This window comes from Prenolepis imparis, unplaced genomic scaffold (assembly GCF_030444845.1).
Source record: "Prenolepis imparis isolate NDT839.2.m4 unplaced genomic scaffold, iyPreImpa1.0 SCAF_3, whole genome shotgun sequence".
Classification (NCBI taxonomy): domain Eukaryota; kingdom Metazoa; phylum Arthropoda; class Insecta; order Hymenoptera; family Formicidae; genus Prenolepis; species Prenolepis imparis.
Window position 1 is genome coordinate 20,172,767 of NW_028141161.1, and position 23,170 is coordinate 20,195,936.

A 23,170-nucleotide genomic window follows, 5' to 3' on the forward strand; every position below is an offset into this window, starting at 1 on the left:
GTATGCTGATGGTACCATCATAATGTGCATATAATGTACAGTTGAAATATATACAAGATTAATTTTTGGCTCGCTTTAAACAATTGAAAATTAAAATTTTTAAACCGCGGATCCCATACGGCGCGGATTCATTTTACGTACATTAGATCAAAAAGTTTGTACGCTAGTATGCTGATGGTACCATCATAATGTGCAGTCAATGTAATGTTAAAATATATGAAAGAATAATTTTTGGCTCGCTTTAAACAATTGAAAATTAAAGTTTTTAAACCGCAGATCCCATACGGCGTGGATTCATTTTACGTATATTAGATCAAAAAGATTGTACGCTGGTATGCTGATGGTACCATCATAATGTGCAGTCAATGTAATGTTAAAATATATGAAAGAATAATTTTTGGCTCGCTTTAAACAATTGAAAATTAAAATTTTTAAACCGCGGATCCCATACGGCGCGGATTCATTTTACGTATATTAGATCAAAAAGTTTGTACGCTGGTATGCTGATGGTACCATCATAATGTGCATAAAATGTACAGTTGAAATATATACATGATTAATTTTTGGCTCGCTTTAAACAATTGAAAATTAAAATTTTTAAACCGCGGATCCCATACGGCGCGGATTCATTTTACGTATATTAGATCAAAAAGTTTGTACGCTGGTATGCTGATGGTACCATCATAATGTGCAGTCAATGTAATGTTAAAATATATGAAAGAATAATTTTTGGCTCGCTTTAAACAATTGAAAATTAAAATTTTTAAGCCGCGGATCCCATACGGCGCGGATTCATTTTATGTATATTAGATCAAAAAGTTTGTACGCTGGTATGCTGATGGTACCATCATAATGTGCATATAATGTACAGTTGAAATATATACATGATTAATTTTTGGCTCGCTTTAAACAATTGAAAATTAAAATTTTTAAACCGCGGATCCCATACGGCGCGGATTCATTTTACGTATATTAGATCAAAAAGTTTGTACGCTGGTATGCTGATGGTACCATCATAATGTGCAGTCAATGTAATGTTGAAATATATACATGATTAATTTTTGGCTCGCTTTAAAAAAAAAAAATTAAAATTTTTAAACCGCGGAACCCATACGGCGTGGATTCATTTTACGTATATTAGATCAAAAAGTTTGTACGCTGGTATGCTGATGGTACCATCATAATGTGCATATAATGTACAGTTGAAATATATACATGATTAATTTTTGGCTCGCTTTAAACAATTGAAAATTAAAATTTTTAAACCACGGAACCCATACGGCGCGGATTCATTTTACGAATATTAGATCAAAAAGTTTGTACGCTGGTATGCTGATGGTACCATCATAATGTGCATATAATGTAATGTTAAAATATATGAAGGAATAATTTTTGGCTCGCTTTAAACAATTGAAAATTAAAATTTTTAAACCGCGGATCCCATACGGCGCGGATTTATTTTACGTATATTAGATCAAAAAGTTTGTACGCTGGTATGCTGATGGTACCATCATAATGTGCATATAATGTACAGTTGAAATATATACATGATTAATTTTTGGCTCGCTTCAAACAATTGAAAATTAAAATTTTTAAACCGCGGATCCCATACGGCGCGGATTCATTTTACGTATATTAGATCAAAAAGTTTGTACGCTGGTATGCTGATGGTACCATCATAATGTGCATATAATGTATAGTTGAAATATATACATGATTAATTTTTGGCTCGCTTTAAACAATTGAAAATTAAAATTTTTAAACCGCGGAACCCATACGGCGCGGATTCATTTTACGTATATTAGATCAAAAAGTTTGTACGCTGGCATGCTGATGGTACCATCATAATGTGCATATAATGTACAGTTGAAATATATACATGATTAATTTTTGGCTCGCTTTAAACAATTGAAAATTAAAATTTTTATACCGCGGAACCCATACGGCGCGGATTCATTTTACGAATATTAGATCAAAAAGTTTGTACGCTGGTATGCTGATGGTACCATCATAATGTGCATATAATGTAATGTTAAAATATATGAAGGAATAATTTTTGGCTCGCTTTAAACAATTGAAAATTAAAATTTTTAAACCGCGGATCCCATACGGCGCGGATTTATTTTACGTATATTAGATCAAAAAGTTTGTACGCTGGTATGCCGATGGTACCATCATAATGTGCATATAATGTACAGTTGAAATATATACATGATTAATTTTTGGCTCGCTTTAAACAATTGAAAATTAAAATTTTTAAACCGCGGATCCCATACGGCGCGGATTCATTTTACGTATATTAGATCAAAAAGTTTGTACGCTGGTATGCTGATGGTACCATCATAATGTGCATATAATGTATAGTTGAAATATATACATGATTAATTTTTGGCTCGCTTTAAACAATTGAAAATTAAAATTTTTAAACCGCGGAACCCATACGGCGCGGATTCATTTTACGTATATTAGATCAAAAAGTTTGTACGCTGGCATGCTGATGGTACCATCATAATGTGCATATAATGTACAGTTGAAATATATACATGATTAATTTTTGGCTCGCTTTAAACAATTGAAAATTAAAATTTTTAAACCGCGGATCCCATACGGCGCCGATTCATTTTACGTATATTAGATCAAAAAGTTTGTACGCTGGTATGCTGATGGTACCATCATAATGTGCATATAATGTATAGTTGAAATATATACATGATTAATTTTTGGCTCGCTTTAAACAATTGAAAATTAAAATTTTTAAACCGCGGAACCCATACGGCGCGGATTCATTTTACGTATATTAGATCAAAAAGTTTGTACGCTGGCATGCTGATGGTACCATCATAATGTGCATATAATGTACAGTTGAAATATATACATGATTAATATTTGGCTCGCTTTAAACAATTGAAAATTAAAATTTTTATACCGCGGAACCCATACGGCGCGGATTCATTTTACGAATTAGATCAAAAAGTTTGTACGCTGGTATGCTGATGGTACCATCATAATGTGCATATAATGTACAGTTGAAATATATACAAGATTAATTTTTGGCTCGCTTTAAACAATTGAAAATTAAAATTTTTATACCGCGGATCCCATACGCGCGGATTGATTTTACGTATATTAGATCAAAAAGTTTGTACGCTGGTATGCTGATGGTACCATCATAATGTGCATATAATGTACAGTTGAAATATATACATGATTAATTTTTGGCTCGCTTTAAACAATTGAAAATTAAAATTTTTAAACCGCGGAACCCATACGGCGCGGATTCATTTTACGTATATTAGATCAAAAAGTTTGTACGCTGGTATGCTGATGGTACCATCATAATGTGCATATAATGTACAGTTGAAATATATACATGATTAATTTTTGGCTCGCTTTAAACAATTGAAAATTAAAATTTTTAAACCGCGGATCCCATACGGCGCGGATTCATTTTACGTATATTAGATCAAAAAGTTTGTACGCTGGTATGCTGATGGTACCATCATAATGTGCATATAATGTAATGTTAAAATATATGAAAGAATAATTTTTGGCTCGCTTTAAACAATTGAAAATTAAAATTTTTAAGCCGCGGATCCCATACGGCGCGGATTCATTTTATGTATATTAGATCAAAAAGTTTGTACGCTGGTATGCTGATGGTACCATCATAATGTGCATATAATGTACAGTTGAAATATATACATGATTAATTTTTGGCTCGCTTTAAACAATTGAAAATTAAATTTTTAAACCGCGGAACCCATACGGCGCGGATTCATTTTACGAATATTAGATCAAAAAGTTTGTACGCTGGTATGCTGATGGTACCATCATAATGTGCGTATAATGTAATGTTAAAATATATGAAGGAATAATTTTTGGCTCGCTTTAAACAATTGAAAATTAAAATTTTTAAACCGCGGATCCCATACGGCGCGGATTTATTTTACGTATATTAGATCAAAAAGTTTGTACGCTGGTATGCTGATGGTACCATCATAATGTGCATATAATGTACAGTTGAAATATATACATGATTAATTTTTGGCTCGCTTCAAACAATTGAAAATTAAAATTTTTAAACCGCGGATCCCATACGGCGCGGATTCATTTTACGTATATTAGATCAAAAAGTTTGTACGCTGATATGCTGATGGTACCATCATAATGTGCATATAATGTATAGTTGAAATATATACATGATTAATTTTTGGCTCGCTTTAAACAATTGAAAATTAAAATTTTTAAACCGCGGAACCCATACGGCGCGGATTCATTTTACGTATATTAGATCAAAAAGTTTGTACGCTGGCATGCTGATGGTACCATCATAATGTGCATATAATGTACAGTTGAAATATATACATGATTAATTTTTGGCTCGCTTTAAACAATTGAAAATTAAAATTTTTATACCGCGGAACCCATACGGCGCGGATTCATTTTACGAATATTAGATCAAAAAGTTTGTACGCTGGTATGCTGATGGTACCATCATAATGTGCATATAATGTAATGTTAAAATATATGAAGGAATAATTTTTGGCTCGCTTTAAACAATTGAAAATTAAAATTTTTAAACCGCGGAACCCATACGGCGCGGATTCATTTTACGTATATTAGATCAAAAAGTTTGTACGCTGGCATGCTGATGGTACCATCATAATGTGCATATAATGTACAGTTGAAATATATACATGATTAATTTTTGGCTCGCTTTAAACAATTGAAAATTAAAATTTTTATACCGCGGAACCCATACGGCGCGGATTCATTTTACGAATATTAGATCAAAAAGTTTGTACGCTGGTATGCTGATGGTACCATCATAATGTGCATATAATGTAATGTTAAAATATATGAAGGAATAATTTTTGGCTCGCTTTAAACAATTGAAAATTAAAATTTTTATACCGCGGAACCCATACGGCGCGGATTCATTTTACGAATATTAGATCAAAAAGTTTGTACGCTGGTATGCTGATGGTACCATCATAATGTGCATATAATGTAATGTTAAAATATATGAAGGAATAATTTTTGGCTCGCTTTAAACAATTGAAAATTAAAATTTTTAAACCGCGGAACCCATACGGCGCGGATTCATTTTACGTATATTAGATCAAAAAGTTTGTACGCTGGCATGCTGATGGTACCATCATAATGTGCATATAATGTACAGTTGAAATATATACATGATTAATTTTTGGCTCGCTTTAAACAATTGAAAATTAAAATTTTTAAACCGCGGATCCCATACGGCGCCGATTCATTTTACGTATATTAGATCAAAAAGTTTGTACGCTGGTATGCTGATGGTACCATCATAATGTGCATATAATGTATAGTTGAAATATATACATGATTAATTTTTGGCTCGCTTTAAACAATTGAAAATTAAAATTTTTAAACCGCGGAACCCATACGGCGCGGATTCATTTTACGTATATTAGATCAAAAAGTTTGTACGCTGGCATGCTGATGGTACCATCATAATGTGCATATAATGTACAGTTGAAATATATACATGATTAATTTTTGGCTCGCTTTAAACAATTGAAAATTAAAATTTTTATACCGCGGAACCCATACGGCGCGGATTCATTTTACGAATATTAGATCAAAAAGTTTGTACGCTGGTATGCTGATGGTACCATCATAATGTGCATATAATGTACAGTTGAAATATATACAAGATTAATTTTTGGCTCGCTTTAAACAATTGAAAATTAAAATTTTTATACCGCGGATCCCATACGCGCGGATTGATTTTACGTATATTAGATCAAAAAGTTTGTACGCTGGTATGCTGATGGTACCATCATAATGTGCATATAATGTACAGTTGAAATATATACATGATTAATTTTTGGCTCGCTTTAAACAATTGAAAATTAAAATTTTTAAACCGCGGATCCCATACGGCGCGGATTCATTTTACGTATATTAGATCAAAAAGTTTGTACGCTGGTATGCTGATGGTACCATCATAATGTGCATATAATGTAATGTTAAAATATATGAAAGAATAATTTTTGGCTCGCTTTAAACAATTGAAAATTAAAATTTTTAAGCCGCGGATCCCATACGGCGCGGATTCATTTTATGTATATTAGATCAAAAAGTTTGTACGCTGGTATGCTGATGGTACCATCATAATGTGCATATAATGTACAGTTGAAATATATACATGATTAATTTTTGGCTCGCTTTAAACAATTGAAAATTAAAATTTTTAAACAGCGGATCCCATACGGCGCGGATTCATTTTACGTATATTAGATCAAAAAGTTTGTACGCTGGTATGCTGATGGTACCATCATAATGTGCAGTCAATGTAATGTTGAAATATATACATGATTAATTTTTGGCTCGCTTTAAAAAAAAAAAATTAAAATTTTTAAACCGCGGAACCCATACGGCGTGGATTCATTTTACGTATATTAGATCAAAAAGTTTGTACGCTGGTATGCTGATGGTACCATCATAATGTGCATATAATGTACAGTTGAAATATATACATGATTAATTTTTGGCTCGCTTTAAACAATTGAAAATTAAAATTTTTAAACCACGGAACCCATACGGCGCGGATTCATTTTACGAATATTAGATCAAAAAGTTTGTACGCTGGTATGCTGATGGTACCATCATAATGTGCATATAATGTAATGTTAAAATATATGAAGGAATAATTTTTGGCTCGCTTTAAACAATTGAAAATTAAAATTTTTAAACCGCGGATCCCATACGGCGCGGATTTATTTTACGTATATTAGATCAAAAAGTTTGTACGCTGGTATGCTGATGGTACCATCATAATGTGCATGTAATGTACAGTTGAAATATATACATGATTAATTTTTGGCTCGCTTCAAACAATTGAAAATTAAAATTTTTAAACCGCGGATCCCATACGGCGCGGATTCATTTTACGTATATTAGATCAAAAAGTTTGTACGCTGGTATGCTGATGGTACCATCATAATGTGCATATAATGTATAGTTGAAATATATACATGATTAATTTTTGGCTCGCTTTAAACAATTGAAAATTAAAATTTTTAAACCGCGGAACCCATACGGCGCGGATTCATTTTACGTATATTTGATCAAAAAGTTTGTACGCTGGCATGCTGATGGTACCATCATAATGTGCATATAATGTACAGTTGAAATATATACATGATTAATTTTTGGCTCGCTTTAAACAATTGAAAATTAAAATTTTTAAACCGCGGATCCCATACGGCGCCGATTCATTTTACGTATATTAGATCAAAAAGTTTGTACGCTGGTATGCTGATGATACCATCATAATGTGCATATAATGTACAGTTGAAATATATACATGATTAATTTTTGGCTCGCTTTAAACAATTGAAAATTAAAATTTTTAAACCGCGGATCCCATACGGCGCGGATTCATTTTACGTATATTAGATCAAAAAGTTTGTACGCTGGTATGCTGATGGTACCATCATAATGTGCATATAATGTAATGTTAAAATATATGAAAGAATAATTTTTGGCTCGCTTTAAACAATTGAAAATTAAAATTTTTAAACCGCGGATCCCATACGGCGCGGATTCATTTTACGTATATTAGATCAAAAAGTTTGTACGCTGGTATGCTGATGGTACCATCATAATGTGCATATAATGTAATGTTAAAATATATGAAAGAATAATTTTTGGCTCGCTTTAAACAATTGAAAATTAAAATTTTTAAGCCGCGGATCCCATACGGCGCGGATTCATTTTATGTATATTAGATCAAAAAGTTTGTACGCTGGTATGCTGATGGTACCATCATAATGTGCATATAATGTACAGTTGAAATATATACATGATTAATTTTTGGCTCGCTTTAAACAATTGAAAATTAAAATTTTTAAACCGCGGATCCCATACGGCGCGGATTCATTTTACGTATATTAGATCAAAAAGTTTGTACGCTGGTATGCTGATGGTACCATCATAATGTGCATATAATGTACAGTTGAAATATATACATGATTAATTTTTGGCTCGCTTTAAACAATTGAAAATTAAAATTTTTAAACCGCGGAACCCATACGGCGCGGATTCATTTTACGAATATTAGATCAAAAAGTTTGTACGCTGGTATGCTGATGGTACCATCATAATGTGCGTATAATGTAATGTTAAAATATATGAAGGAATAATTTTTGGCTCGCTTTAAACAATTGAAAATTAAAATTTTTAAACCGCGGATCCCATACGGCGCGGATTTATTTTACGTATATTAGATCAAAAAGTTTGTACGCTGGTATGCTGATGGTACCATCATAATGTGCATATAATGTACAGTTGAAATATATACATGATTAATTTTTGGCTCGCTTCAAACAATTGAAAATTAAAATTTTTAAACCGCGGATCCCATACGGCGCGGATTCATTTTACGTATATTAGATCAAAAAGTTTGTACGCTGGTATGCTGATGGTACCATCATAATGTGCATATAATGTATAGTTGAAATATATACATGATTAATTTTTGGCTCGCTTTAAACAATTGAAAATTAAAATTTTTAAACCGCGGAACCCATACGGCGCGGATTCATTTTACGTATATTAGATCAAAAAGTTTGTACGCTGGCATGCTGATGGTACCATCATAATGTGCATATAATGTACAGTTGAAATATATACATGATTAATTTTTGGTTCGCTTTAAACAATTGAAAATTAAAATTTTTATACCGCGGAACCCATACGGCGCGGATTCATTTTACGAATATTAGATCAAAAAGTTTGTACGCTGGTATGCTGATGGTACCATCATAATGTGCATATAATGTAATGTTAAAATATATGAAGGAATAATTTTTGGCTCGCTTTAAACAATTGAAAATTAAAATTTTTAAACCGCGGAACCCATACGGCGCGGATTCATTTTACGTATATTAGATCAAAAAGTTTGTACGCTGGCATGCTGATGGTACCATCATAATGTGCATATAATGTACAGTTGAAATATATACATGATTAATTTTTGGCTCGCTTTAAACAATTGAAAATTAAAATTTTTATACCGCGGAACCCATACGGCGCGGATTCATTTTACGAATATTAGATCAAAAAGTTTGTACGCTGGTATGCTGATGGTACCATCATAATGTGCATATAATGTAATGTTAAAATATATGAAGGAATAATTTTTGGCTCGCTTTAAACAATTGAAAATTAAAATTTTTAAACCGCGGATCCCATACGGCGCGGATTTATTTTACGTATATTAGATCAAAAAGTTTGTACGCTGGTATGCTGATGGTACCATCATAATGTGCATATAATGTACAGTTGAAATATATACATGATTAATTTTTGGCTCGCTTTAAACAATTGAAAATTAAAATTTTTAAACCGCGGATCCCATACGGCGCGGATTCATTTTACGTATATTAGATCAAAAAGTTTGTACGCTGGTATGCTGATGGTACCATCATAATGTGCATATAATGTATAGTTGAAATATATACATGATTAATTTTTGGCTCGCTTTAAACAATTGAAAATTAAAATTTTTAAACCGCGGAACCCATACGGCGCGGATTCATTTTACGTATATTAGATCAAAAAGTTTGTACGCTGGCATGCTGATGGTACCATCATAATGTGCATATAATGTACAGTTGAAATATATACATGATTAATTTTTGGCTCGCTTTAAACAATTGAAAATTAAAATTTTTAACCGCGGATCCCATACGGCGCCGATTCATTTTACTATATTAGATCAAAAAGTTTGTACGCTGGTATGCTGATGGTACCATCATAATGTGCATATAATGTATAGTTGAAATATATACATGATTAATTTTTGGCTCGCTTTAAACAATTGAAAATTAAAATTTTTAAACCGCGGAACCCATACGGCGCGGATTCATTTTACGTATATTAGATCAAAAAGTTTGTACGCTGGCATGCTGATGGTACCATCATAATGTGCATATAATGTACAGTTGAAATATATACATGATTAATTTTTGGCTCGCTTTAAACAATTGAAAATTAAAATTTTTATACCGCGGAACCCATACGGCGCGGATTCATTTTACGAATTAGATCAAAAAGTTTGTACGCTGGTATGCTGATGGTACCATCATAATGTGCATATAATGTACAGTTGAAATATATACAAGATTAATTTTTGGCTCGCTTTAAACAATTGAAAATTAAAATTTTTATACCGCGGATCCCATACGCGCGGATTGATTTTACGTATATTAGATCAAAAAGTTTGTACGCTGGTATGCTGATGGTACCATCATAATGTGCATATAATGTACAGTTGAAATATATACATGATTAATTTTTGGCTCGCTTTAAACAATTGAAAATTAAAATTTTTAAACCGCGGAACCCATACGGCGCGGATTCATTTTACGTATATTAGATCAAAAAGTTTGTACGCTGGTATGCTGATGGTACCATCATAATGTGCATATAATGTACAGTTGAAATATATACATGATTAATTTTTGGCTCGCTTTAAACAATTGAAAATTAAAATTTTTAAACCGCGGATCCCATACGGCGCGGATTCATTTTACGTATATTAGATCAAAAAGTTTGTACGCTGGTATGCTGATGGTACCATCATAATGTGCAGATAATGTAATGTTAAAATATATGAAAGAATAATTTTTGGCTCGCTTTAAACAATTGAAAATTAAAATTTTTAAACCGCGGATCCCATACGGCGCGGATTCATTTTACGTATATTAGATCAAAAAGTTTGTACGCTGGTATGCTGATGGTACCATCATAATGTGCATATAATGTAATGTTAAAATATATGAAAGAATAATTTTTGGCTCGCTTTAAACAATTGAAAATTAAAATTTTTAAACCGCGGAACCCATACGGCGCGGATTCATTTTACGAATATTAGATCAAAAAGTTTGTACGCTGGTATGCTGATGGTACCATCATAATGTGCGTATAATGTAATGTTAAAATATATGAAGGAATAATTTTTGGCTCGCTTTAAACAATTGAAAATTAAAATTTTTAAACCGCGGATCCCATACGGCGCGGATTTATTTTACGTATATTAGATCAAAAAGTTTGTACGCTGGTATGCTGATGGTACCATCATAATGTGCATATAATGTACAGTTGAAATATATACATGATTAATTTTTGGCTCGCTTCAAACAATTGAAAATTAAAATTTTTAAACCGCGGATCCCATACGGCGCGGATTCATTTTACGTATATTAGATCAAAAAGTTTGTACGCTGGTATGCTGATGGTACCATCATAATGTGCATATAATGTATAGTTGAAATATATACATGATTAATTTTTGGCTCGCTTTAAACAATTGAAAATTAAAATTTTTAAACCGCGGAACCCATACGGCGCGGATTCATTTTACGTATATTAGATCAAAAAGTTTGTACGCTGGCATGCTGATGGTACCATCATAATGTGCATATAATGTACAGTTGAAATATATACAAGATTAATTTTTGGCTCGCTTTAAACAATTGAAAATTAAAATTTTTATACCGCGGATCCCATACGCGCGGATTGATTTTACGTATATTAGATCAAAAAGTTTGTACGCTGGTATGCTGATGGTACCATCATAATGTGCATATAATGTACAGTTGAAATATATACATGATTAATTTTTGGCTCGCTTTAAACAATTGAAAATTAAAATTTTTAAACCGCGGAACCCATACGGCGCGGATTCATTTTACGTATATTAGATCAAAAAGTTTGTACGCTGGTATGCTGATGGTACCATCATAATGTGCATATAATGTACAGTTGAAATATATACATGATTAATTTTTGGCTCGCTTTAAACAATTGAAAATTAAAATTTTTAAACCGCGGATCCCATACGGCGCGGATTCATTTTACGTATATTAGATCAAAAAGTTTGTACGCTGGTATGCTGATGGTACCATCATAATGTGCATATAATGTAATGTTAAAATATATGAAAGAATAATTTTTGGTTCGCTTTAAACAATTGAAAATTAAAATTTTTAAACCGCGGATCCCATACGGCGCGGATTCATTTTACGTATATTAGATCAAAAAGTTTGTACGCTGGTATGCTGATGGTACCATCATAATGTGCATATAATGTAATGTTAAAATATATGAAAGAATAATTTTTGGCTCGCTTTAAACAATTGAAAATTAAAATTTTTAAGCCGCGGATCCCATACGGCGCGGATTCATTTTATGTATATTAGATCAAAAAGTTTGTACGCTGGTATGCTGATGGTACCATCATAATGTGCATATAATGTACAGTTGAAATATATACATGATTAATTTTTGGCTCGCTTTAAACAATTGAAAATTAAAATTTTTAAACCGCGGATCCCATACGGCGCGGATTCATTTTACGTATATTAGATCAAAAAGTTTGTACGCTGGTATGCTGATGGTACCATCATAATGTGCATATAATGTACAGTTGAAATATATACATGATTAATTTTTGGCTCGCTTTAAACAATTGAAAATTAAAATTTTTAAACCGCGGAACCCATACGGCGCGGATTCATTTTACGAATATTAGATCAAAAAGTTTGTACGCTGGTATGCTGATGGTACCATCATAATGTGCATATAATGTACAGTTGAAATATATACATGATTAATTTTTGGCTCGCTTTAAACAATTGAAAATTAAATTTTTTATACCGCGGAACCCATACGGCGCGGATTCATTTTACGTATATTAGATCAAAAAGTTTGTACGCTGGTATGCTGATGGTACCATCATAATGTGCATATAATGTACAGTTGAAATATATACAAGATTAATTTTTGGCTCGCTTTAAACAATTGAAAATTAAAATTTTTAAACCGCGGATCCCATACGGCGCGGATTCATTTTACGTATATTAGATCAAAAAGTTTGTACGCTGGTATGCTGATGGTACCATCATAATGTGCATATAATGTACAGTTGAAATATATACATGATTAATTTTTGGCTCGCTTTAAACAATTGAAAATTAAAATTTTTAAACCGCGGATCCCATACGGCGCGGATTCATTTTACGTATATTAGATCAAAAAGTTTGTACGCTGGTATGCTGATGGTACCATCATAATGTGCAGTCAATGTAATGTTAAAATATATGAAAGAATAATTTTTGGCTCGCTTTAAACAATTGAAAATTAAAATTTTTAAGCCGCGGATCCCATACGGCGCGGATTCATTTTATGTATATTAGATCAAAAAGTTTGTACGCTGGTATGCTGATGGTACCATCATAATGTGCATATAATGTACAGTTGAAATATATACATGATTAATTTTTGGCTCGCTTTAAACAATTGAAAATTAAAATTTTTAAACAGCGGATCCCATACGGCGCGGATTCATTTTACGTATATTAGATCAAAAAGTTTGTACGCTGGTATGCTGATGGTACCATCATAATGTGCAGTCAATGTAATGTTGAAATATATACATGATTAATTTTTGGCTCGCTTTAAAAAAAAAAATTAAAATTTTTAAACCGCGGAACCCATACGGCGTGGATTCATTTTACGTATATTAGATCAAAAAGTTTGTACGCTGGTATGCTGATGGTACCATCATAATGTGCATATAATGTACAGTTGAAATATATACATGATTAATTTTTGGCTCGCTTTAAACAATTGAAAATTAAAATTTTTAAACCACGGAACCCATACGGCGCGGATTCATTTTACGAATATTAGATCAAAAAGTTTGTACGCTGGTATGCTGATGGTACCATCATAATGTGCATATAATGTAATGTTAAAATATATGAAGGAATAATTTTTGGCTCGCTTTAAACAATTGAAAATTAAAATTTTTAAACCGCGGATCCCATACGGCGCGGATTTATTTTACGTATATTAGATCAAAAAGTTTGTACGCTGGTATGCTGATGGTACCATCATAATGTGCATATAATGTACAGTTGAAATATATACATGATTAATTTTTGGCTCGCTTCAAACAATTGAAAATTAAAATTTTTAAACCGCGGATCCCATACGGCGCGGATTCATTTTACGTATATTAGATCAAAAAGTTTGTACGCTGGTATGCTGATGGTACCATCATAATGTGCATATAATGTATAGTTGAAATATATACATGATTAATTTTTGGCTCGCTTTAAACAATTGAAAATTAAAATTTTTAAACCGCGGAACCCATACGGCGCGGATTCATTTTACGTATATTAGATCAAAAAGTTTGTACGCTGGCATGCTGATGGTACCATCATAATGTGCATATAATGTACAGTTGAAATATATACATGATTAATTTTTGGCTCGCTTTAAACAATTGAAAATTAAAATTTTTATACCGCGGAACCCATACGGCGCGGATTCATTTTACGAATATTAGATCAAAAAGTTTGTACGCTGGTATGCTGATGGTACCATCATAATGTGCATATAATGTAATGTTAAAATATATGAAGGAATAATTTTTGGCTCGCTTTAAACAATTGAAAATTAAAATTTTTAAACCGCAGATCCCATACGGCGCGGATTTATTTTACGTATATTAGATCAAAAAGTTTGTACGCTGGTATGCTGATGGTACCATCATAATGTGCATATAATGTACAGTTGAAATATATACATGATTAATTTTTGGCTCGCTTTAAACAATTGAAAATTAAAATTTTTAAACCGCGGATCCCATACGGCGCGGATTCATTTTACGTATATTAGATCAAAAAGTTTGTACGCTGGTATGCTGATGGTACCATCATAATGTGCATATAATGTATAGTTGAAATATATACATGATTAATTTTTGGCTCGCTTTAAACAATTGAAAATTAAAATTTTTAAACCGCGGAACCCATACGGCGCGGATTCATTTTACGTATATTTGATCAAAAAGTTTGTACGCTGGCATGCTGATGGTACCATCATAATGTGCATATAATGTACAGTTGAAATATATACATGATTAATTTTTGGCTCGCTTTAAACAATTGAAAATTAAAATTTTTAAACCGCGGATCCCATACGGCGCCGATTCATTTTACGTATATTAGATCAAAAAGTTTGTACGCTGGTATGCTGATGGTACCATCATAATGTGCATATAATGTATAGTTGAAATATATACATGATTAATTTTTGGCTCGCTTTAAACAATTGAAAATTAAAATTTTTAAACCGCGGAACCCATACGGCGCGGATTCATTTTACGTATATTAGATCAAAAAGTTTGTACGCTGGCATGCTGATGGTACCATCATAATGTGCATATAATGTACAGTTGAAATATATACATGATTAATTTTTGGCTCGCTTTAAACAATTGAAAATTAAAATTTTTATACCGCGGAACCCATACGGCGCGGATTCATTTTACGAATTAGATCAAAAAGTTTGTACGCTGGTATGCTGATGGTACCATCATAATGTGCATATAATGTACAGTTGAAATATATACATGATTAATTTTTGGCTCGCTTTAAACAATTGAAAATTAAAATTTTTAAACCGCGGATCCCATACGGCGCGGATTCATTTTACGTATATTAGATCAAAAAGTTTGTACGCTGGTATGCTGATGGTACCATCATAATGTGCATATAATGTAATGTTAAAATATATGAAAGAATAATTTTTGGCTCGCTTTAAACAATTGAAAATTAAAATTTTTAAACCGCGGATCCCATACGGCGCGGATTCATTTTACGTATATTAGATCAAAAAGTTTGTACGCTGGTATGCTGATGGTACCATCATAATGTGCATATAATGTAATGTTAAAATATATGAAAGAATAATTTTTGGCTCGCTTTAAACAATTGAAAATTAAAATTTTTAAGCCGCGGATCCCATACGGCGCGGATTCATTTTATGTATATTAGATCAAAAAGTTTGTACGCTGGTATGCTGATGGTACCATCATAATGTGCATATAATGTACAGTTGAAATATATACATGATTAATTTTTGGCTCGCTTTAAACAATTGAAAATTAAAATTTTTAAACCGCGGATCCCATACGGCGCGGATTCATTTTACGTATATTAGATCAAAAAGTTTGTACGCTGGTATGCTGATGGTACCATCATAATGTGCATATAATGTACAGTTGAAATATATACATGATTAATTTTTGGCTCGCTTTAAACAATTGAAAATTAAAATTTTTAAACCGCGGAACCCATACGGCGCGGATTCATTTTACGAATATTAGATCAAAAAGTTTGTACGCTGGTATGCTGATGGTACCATCATAATGTGCGTATAATGTAATGTTAAAATATATGAAGGAATAATTTTTGGCTCGCTTTAAACAATTGAAAATTAAAATTTTTAAACCGCGGATCCCATACGGCGCGGATTTATTTTACGTATATTAGATCAAAAAGTTTGTACGCTGGTATGCTGATGGTACCATCATAATGTGCATATAATGTACAGTTGAAATATATACATGATTAATTTTTGGCTCGCTTCAAACAATTGAAAATTAAAATTTTTAAACCGCGGATCCCATACGGCGCGGATTCATTTTACGTATATTAGATCAAAAAGTTTGTACGCTGGTATGCTGATGGTACCATCATAATGTGCATATAATGTATAGTTGAAATATATACATGATTAATTTTTGGCTCGCTTTAAACAATTGAAAATTAAAATTTTTAAACCGCGGAACCCATACGGCGCGGATTCATTTTACGTATATTAGATCAAAAAGTTTGTACGCTGGCATGCTGATGGTACCATCATAATGTGCATATAATGTACAGTTGAAATATATACATGATTAATTTTTGGCTCGCTTTAAACAATTGAAAATTAAAATTTTTATACCGCGGAACCCATACGGCGCGGATTCATTTTACGAATATTAGATCAAAAAGTTTGTACGCTGGTATGCTGATGGTACCATCATAATGTGCATATAATGTAATGTTAAAATATATGAAGGAATAATTTTTGGCTCGCTTTAAACAATTGAAAATTAAAATTTTTAAACCGCGGAACCCATACGGCGCGGATTCATTTTACGTATATTAGATCAAAAAGTTTGTACGCTGGCATGCTGATGGTACCATCATAATGTGCATATAATGTACAGTTGAAATATATACATGATTAATTTTTGGCTCGCTTTAAACAATTGAAAATTAAAATTTTTATACCGCGGAACCCATACGGCGCGGATTCATTTTACGAATATTAGATCAAAAAGTTTGTACGCTGGTATGCTGATGGTACCATCATAATGTGCATATAATGTAATGTTAAAATATATGAAGGAATAATTTTTGGCTCGCTTTAAACAATTGAAAATTAAAATTTTTAAACCGCGGATCCCATACGGCGCGGATTTATTTTACGTATATTAGATCAAAAAGTTTGTACGCTGGTATGCTGATGGTACCATCATAATGTGCATATAATGTACAGTTGAAATATATACATGATTAATTTTTGGCTCGCTTTAAACAATTGAAAATTAAAATTTTTAAACCGCGGATCCCATACGGCGCGGATTCATTTTACGTATATTAGATCAAAAAGTTTGTACGCTGGTATGCTGATGGTACCATCATAATGTGCATATAATGTATAGTTGAAATATATACATGATTAATTTTTGGCTCGCTTTAAACAATTGAAAATTAAAATTTTTAAACCGCGGAACCCATACGGCGCGGATTCATTTTACGAATATTAGATCAAAAAGTTTGTACGCTGGTATGCTGATGGTACCATCATAATGTGCATATAATGTAATGTTAAAATATATGAAGGAATAATTTTTGGCTCGCTTTAAACAATTGAAAATTAAAATTTTTAAACCGCGGAACCCATACGGCGCGGATTCATTTTACGTATATTAGATCAAAAAGTTTGTACGCTGGCATGCTGATGGTACCATCATAATGTGCATATAATGTACAGTTGAAATATATACATGATTAATTTTTGGCTCGCTTTAAACAATTGAAAATTAAAATTTTTAAACCGCGGGTCCCATACGGCGCGGATTCATTTTACGTATATTAGATCAAAAAGTTTGTACGCTGGTATGCTGATGGTACCATCATAATGTGCATATAATGTATAGTTGAAATATATACATGATTAATTTTTGGCTCGCTTTAAGCAATTGAAAATTAAAATTTTTATACCGCGGAACCCATACGGCGCGGATTCATTTTACGTATATTAGATCAAAAAGTTTGTACGCTGGCATGCTGATGGTACCATCATAATGTGCATATAATGTACAGTTGAAATATATACATGATTAATTTTTGGCTCGCTTTAAACAATTGAAAATTAAAATTTTTATACCGCGGAACCCATACGGCGCGGATTCATTTTACGAATATTAGATCAAAAAGTTTGTACGCTGGTATGCTGATGGTACCATCATAATGTGCATATAATGTACAGTTGAAATATATACATGATTAATTTTTGGCTCGCTTTAAACAATTGAAAATTAAAATTTTTAAACCGCGGAACCCATACTGCGCGGATTCATTTTACGTATATTAGATCAAAAAGTTTGTACGCTGGTATGCTGATGGTACCATCATAATGTGCATATAATGTACAGTTGAAATATATACATGATTAATTTTTGGCTCGCTTTAAACAATTGAAAATTAAAATTTTTAAACCGCGGATCCCATACGGCGCGGATTCATTTTATGTATATTAGATCAAAAAGTTTGTACGCTGGTATGCTGATGGTACCATCATAATGTGCATATAATGTACAGTTGAAATATATACATGATTAATTTTTGGCTCGCTTTAAACAATTGAAAATTAAAATTTTTAAACCGCGGATCCCATACGGCGCGGATTCATTTTACGTATATTAGATCAAAAAGTTTGTACGCTGGTATGCTGATGGTACCATCATAATGTGCATATAATGTACAGTTGAAATATATACATGATTAATTTTTGGCTCGCTTTAAACAATTGAAAATTAAAATTTTTAAACCGCGGAACCCATACGGCGCGGATTCATTTTACGAATATTAGATTAAAAAGTTTGTACGCTGGTATGCTGATGGTACCATCATAATGTGCATATAATGTACAGTTGAAATATATACATGATTAATTTTTGGCTCGCTTTAAACAATTGAAAATTAAATTTTTTAAACCGCGGAACCCATACGGCGCGGATTCATTTTACGTATATTAGATCAAAAAGTTTGTACGCTGGTATGCTGATGGTACCATCATAATGTGCATATAATGTACAGTTGAAATATATACAAGATTAATTTTTGGCTCGCTTTAAACAATTGAAAATTAAAATTTTTAAACCGCGGATCCCATACGGCGCGGATTCATTTTACGTATATTAGATCAAAAAGTTTGTACGCTGGTATGCTGATGGTACCATCATAATGTGCAGTCAATGTAATGTTAAAATATATGAAAGAATAATTTTTGGCTCGCTTTAAACAATTGAAAATTAAAATTTTTAAACCACGGATCCCATACGACGCGAATTTTTTTTACGTATATTAGATCAAAAAGTTTGTACGTTGGTATGCTGATGGTACCATCATAATGTGCATATAATGTACAGTTGAAATATATACAAGATTAATTTTTGGCTCGCTTTAAAATATTGAAAATTAATATTTTTAAACCGCGGACCCCATACGGCGCACAATTATCAGCTGATTTCTGTCAAAAAATATTAATCGAGTTTAATGTACTATAACATTTTATTTAAAACATATTATTTTATAATTTCTATTACATACTATTACTTTAAAATTTAATTAACAAATTAACTCTTTAATCAGCTGATTTCTATCAAAAAATATTAATCAAGTTGAAACAAACTTTATATAAAAATATCATTTTTTTTATATAAAATCGAAGAATAGTGCGCGCATTGCGCGCGCTTGTGTTGTTCTGGTATAAATAAAATTTTAATAACTAGAACAACACAAGCGCGCGCTACGCGCGCGCTATTCCTTGATTTCATATAAAAAAGAATGATATTTTTATATAAAGTTTGTTTAAACTTGATTAATATTTTTTGACAGAAATCAGCTGATTAAACCGTTAATTTGCTAATTAAATTTTAAAATAAAAATATGTTATAAAAATTAAAATAATAATATTGTAAATATATGTTATAATACTTTAAATTCGAATAATATTTTTTGACAGAAATCAGCTGATAACTGTCAAAAATATTAATCGAGTTTAAGGAATTATAACATATTATTTAAAACATATTATTATTTTAATTTTTATAACATTATTATTTTAAAAATTAATTAGCAAATTAATGCTTTATTAATTTATTTTGACAGAAATCAGCTGATTAAAGAATTAATTTGCACTAAGATATTACAAATGCAATATATAATTGCTTATAATATCTTATAATATTTTATTAATATTTCATTTTTGATAATATAATTATAAAAAATCTATTCTTTGCTTTAAAGATGAGATACAATTTTGAATCCTCCAAATATATTAGCTTGAAATTATCTCGAACGCATTTTGTAACATTTTATTCGAATAAAATAATTATGGAGTAATTTACTCACCAATTGTTGGCACTGCACGGCATATTTGCTGTTCCATCGATGCCCCAATGTCCATTCGTGTTCCAGGAAGACGATTTATTCACACACAATCGGATAAATCGCGGATAAACACTCGCGATTACGACCGCGCGGAAATATTTATATACGATATGCGATTTAAATATTACATTTTTGTAACGCATTTACACTTACGTATTCACTCTCGACGTGGAAAACACGCGGAAAACATCGATAATTTCCGGGATCGTCGTGAAAAAAACCGTCGACATTTTTTTCACTTTTGATATATTTAATATTTCGTTAACGCGACTAATTATGTTTCGTCGATCAATGAATAATTATTAATTAATATCATATTACAAGAAAGAGGGGAGAGAGAGAGCGAGAGAGAGAGAGAGAGAGAGAGAGAGAGAGAGAGAGAGAGAGAGAGAGAGAGAGAGAGAGAGAGAGAGAGAGAGAGAGAGAGAGAGAGAGAGAGAGAGAGAGAGAGAGAGAGAGAGAGAGAGAGAGAGAGAGAGAGAGAGAGAGAGAGAGAGAGAGAGAGAGAGAGAGAGAGAGAGAAGTTATGCAAATATGCATTTTCGGGGGCTGAGAGAAGAAAACGTTCCCGAAATTAATCCGACGCGAGAATACGCAATGTAAAAATACTTTCCTTATTAAAAGAGACACGCATATCGTGAAGTATTATCGAAAAAAAAAACACAGACTCAGCGGTGATTCTCGAGACGAATTCGCGTCGCACAAACATAACCACGTTGTTGGACGAAATCTATCGAACGCGCGAGATATTTCACTTATCTATAGAAATCTAATTGTGCGTACGTACAAGGAAATGGAAACACGCGATATTAATTAGCAATTACCTTTTGATCGACGAAGAATTCTGATACTGAAGTCACGATCGATGCACATATCGTCGCGTTGTGTTGTGTCACTCGCAGGGAGTTTGGCGCGCTTGTGAGCAACAATTAGCGCCCTTGAAATGGACGCGTGAACTCTGTAGACTTTCCCCTCTTTTCTTGCCGCCTTTTTTTCCCGGTTTTTTCAATTTCACAATGTTAATTGTCACGAATAATCGAGTTGACAGTTTGTTATTAAATAAAATTTCGCGTATTTAAATTATGTTGTAATAGTGAGAATTTTGATTTTAATAGAATTAATATTCCATGTGCGGCTGGACGAAGTCGCGTATCGATATATATCGATGCGTCGCCGTCATCGAGATTTTGCGATAAGAGTCGTGCCGATCGTCATGTAACCCCCTTGCAACGTCACTGTAACGTCACAGGTACTTCCGAAATGTCGGGTGCGGAACGTCGAACGATCGTCGCGATTACGATTGAGCCTCCCGCGAGTGATAGTGATCCATATTTAATCGATGCGCGTATCGCGGTTGACAGACGCGTCGAGATTCCGCGCCGAGAGAACGCTTTAACAAGTGGCTCAAGTGCGCTCCTTTAATACAGTCGCGCGCGTCTTCGTTGAATAACCTATAACGCTTCGATAGATTTCGAGAGTGCCGGGGAAAATATTAGACAATTATTGCAATCGATGTCAAAAATAAGTATTTCGCGAATGATAGTGATGAATGTTTAATCTATGCGTGAATCGCATACTCGAAATATTGGTGAAAGTAGCTCGACGCGAGGATATGTAATATGTTACATTTCTTATCTCAAGAGAGAGAGATAGAGAGAGAGAGAGAGAGAGAGAGAGAGAGAGCGCACGTGTGGCTTACTGCAACAACAAAAAACATCGACTCGCCACGGTGGAGGGGATAAACGCAAGCTCGCATGTTCACGATCGTCACAAGTTGATTTTCGGACGTATCAGAACTTAACATATCAGCTGTTTTTTTCCCACAAAAGAAGAGAAGAAGAAGAAGATTTTCAGACGTACCTGAAGATAATCTAGCAGCATGAACTGCTCTTAAAAGAAGAACTAGAATTTCGGACGTCTTCAGTGACATATCGGGTCGCGATTTTTAGGTTAAGCACCTCGCGAACGTAGTGAATCGTAGATAACCGCGATAAGTCAAAATTTGACATCTGAATAAATAAAAGTGCATCGCGAGTGTCGAAAAAAATATTGCGCGATTATTAGAATTTTTAAATGATCGTGAGTGAAAATAATTGACAATTGATGACTGATCCAGCTATATATGTGTGAGGGATTAATCATCAATCATCGATGATCGAAACTTCGGATGGAGAGAGATGAATGGATCGGACGACGACTGGTGAGTCTAATTATGATCATAATTAATTAAATCATGTTTATACTCGACGACCGAATATAGAAAACTTTTTACGTATTTATAATATGCACATGTTTATCGCCGTTGCGAGAGTGACATTTTCGCATCCTCCATACAACAGCTTTTATAACCTTTAAATTAATACAATAGAATCTTATAATTGAGGAACATTTACTAGTCTAAAGTTGAAGAAATTATTTTGAAAAAATTTGTACATGAATTTTTTGCCATTTTGTTTAATAAAATTATTTCTAAAGAAATAACTATTATCGTGGATAAATACTAATCCAAAAGAGGTATAAAAATTTGCGCATTT

The 23,170-nt window shown here is 32.6% G+C and overlaps 2 long non-coding RNA genes across 2 annotated transcripts in view; one reads left to right on the forward strand and one right to left on the reverse strand.

Moving 5' to 3' along the window:
* Positions 1-23,170, reverse strand: part of LOC145934112 (uncharacterized) — a 318,213-nt gene that overhangs the window by 13,911 nt on the left and 281,132 nt on the right. The window lies entirely within an intron of this gene.
* The window catches only part of LOC145934111 (uncharacterized), a 41,357-nt gene continuing 40,075 nt past the window's right edge, over positions 21,889-23,170 (forward strand). The window contains exon 1 of the long non-coding RNA XR_014424990.1: positions 21,889-22,836. This is a non-coding gene — a long non-coding RNA (uncharacterized LOC145934111). The remainder of the gene's footprint in view (positions 22,837-23,170) is intronic.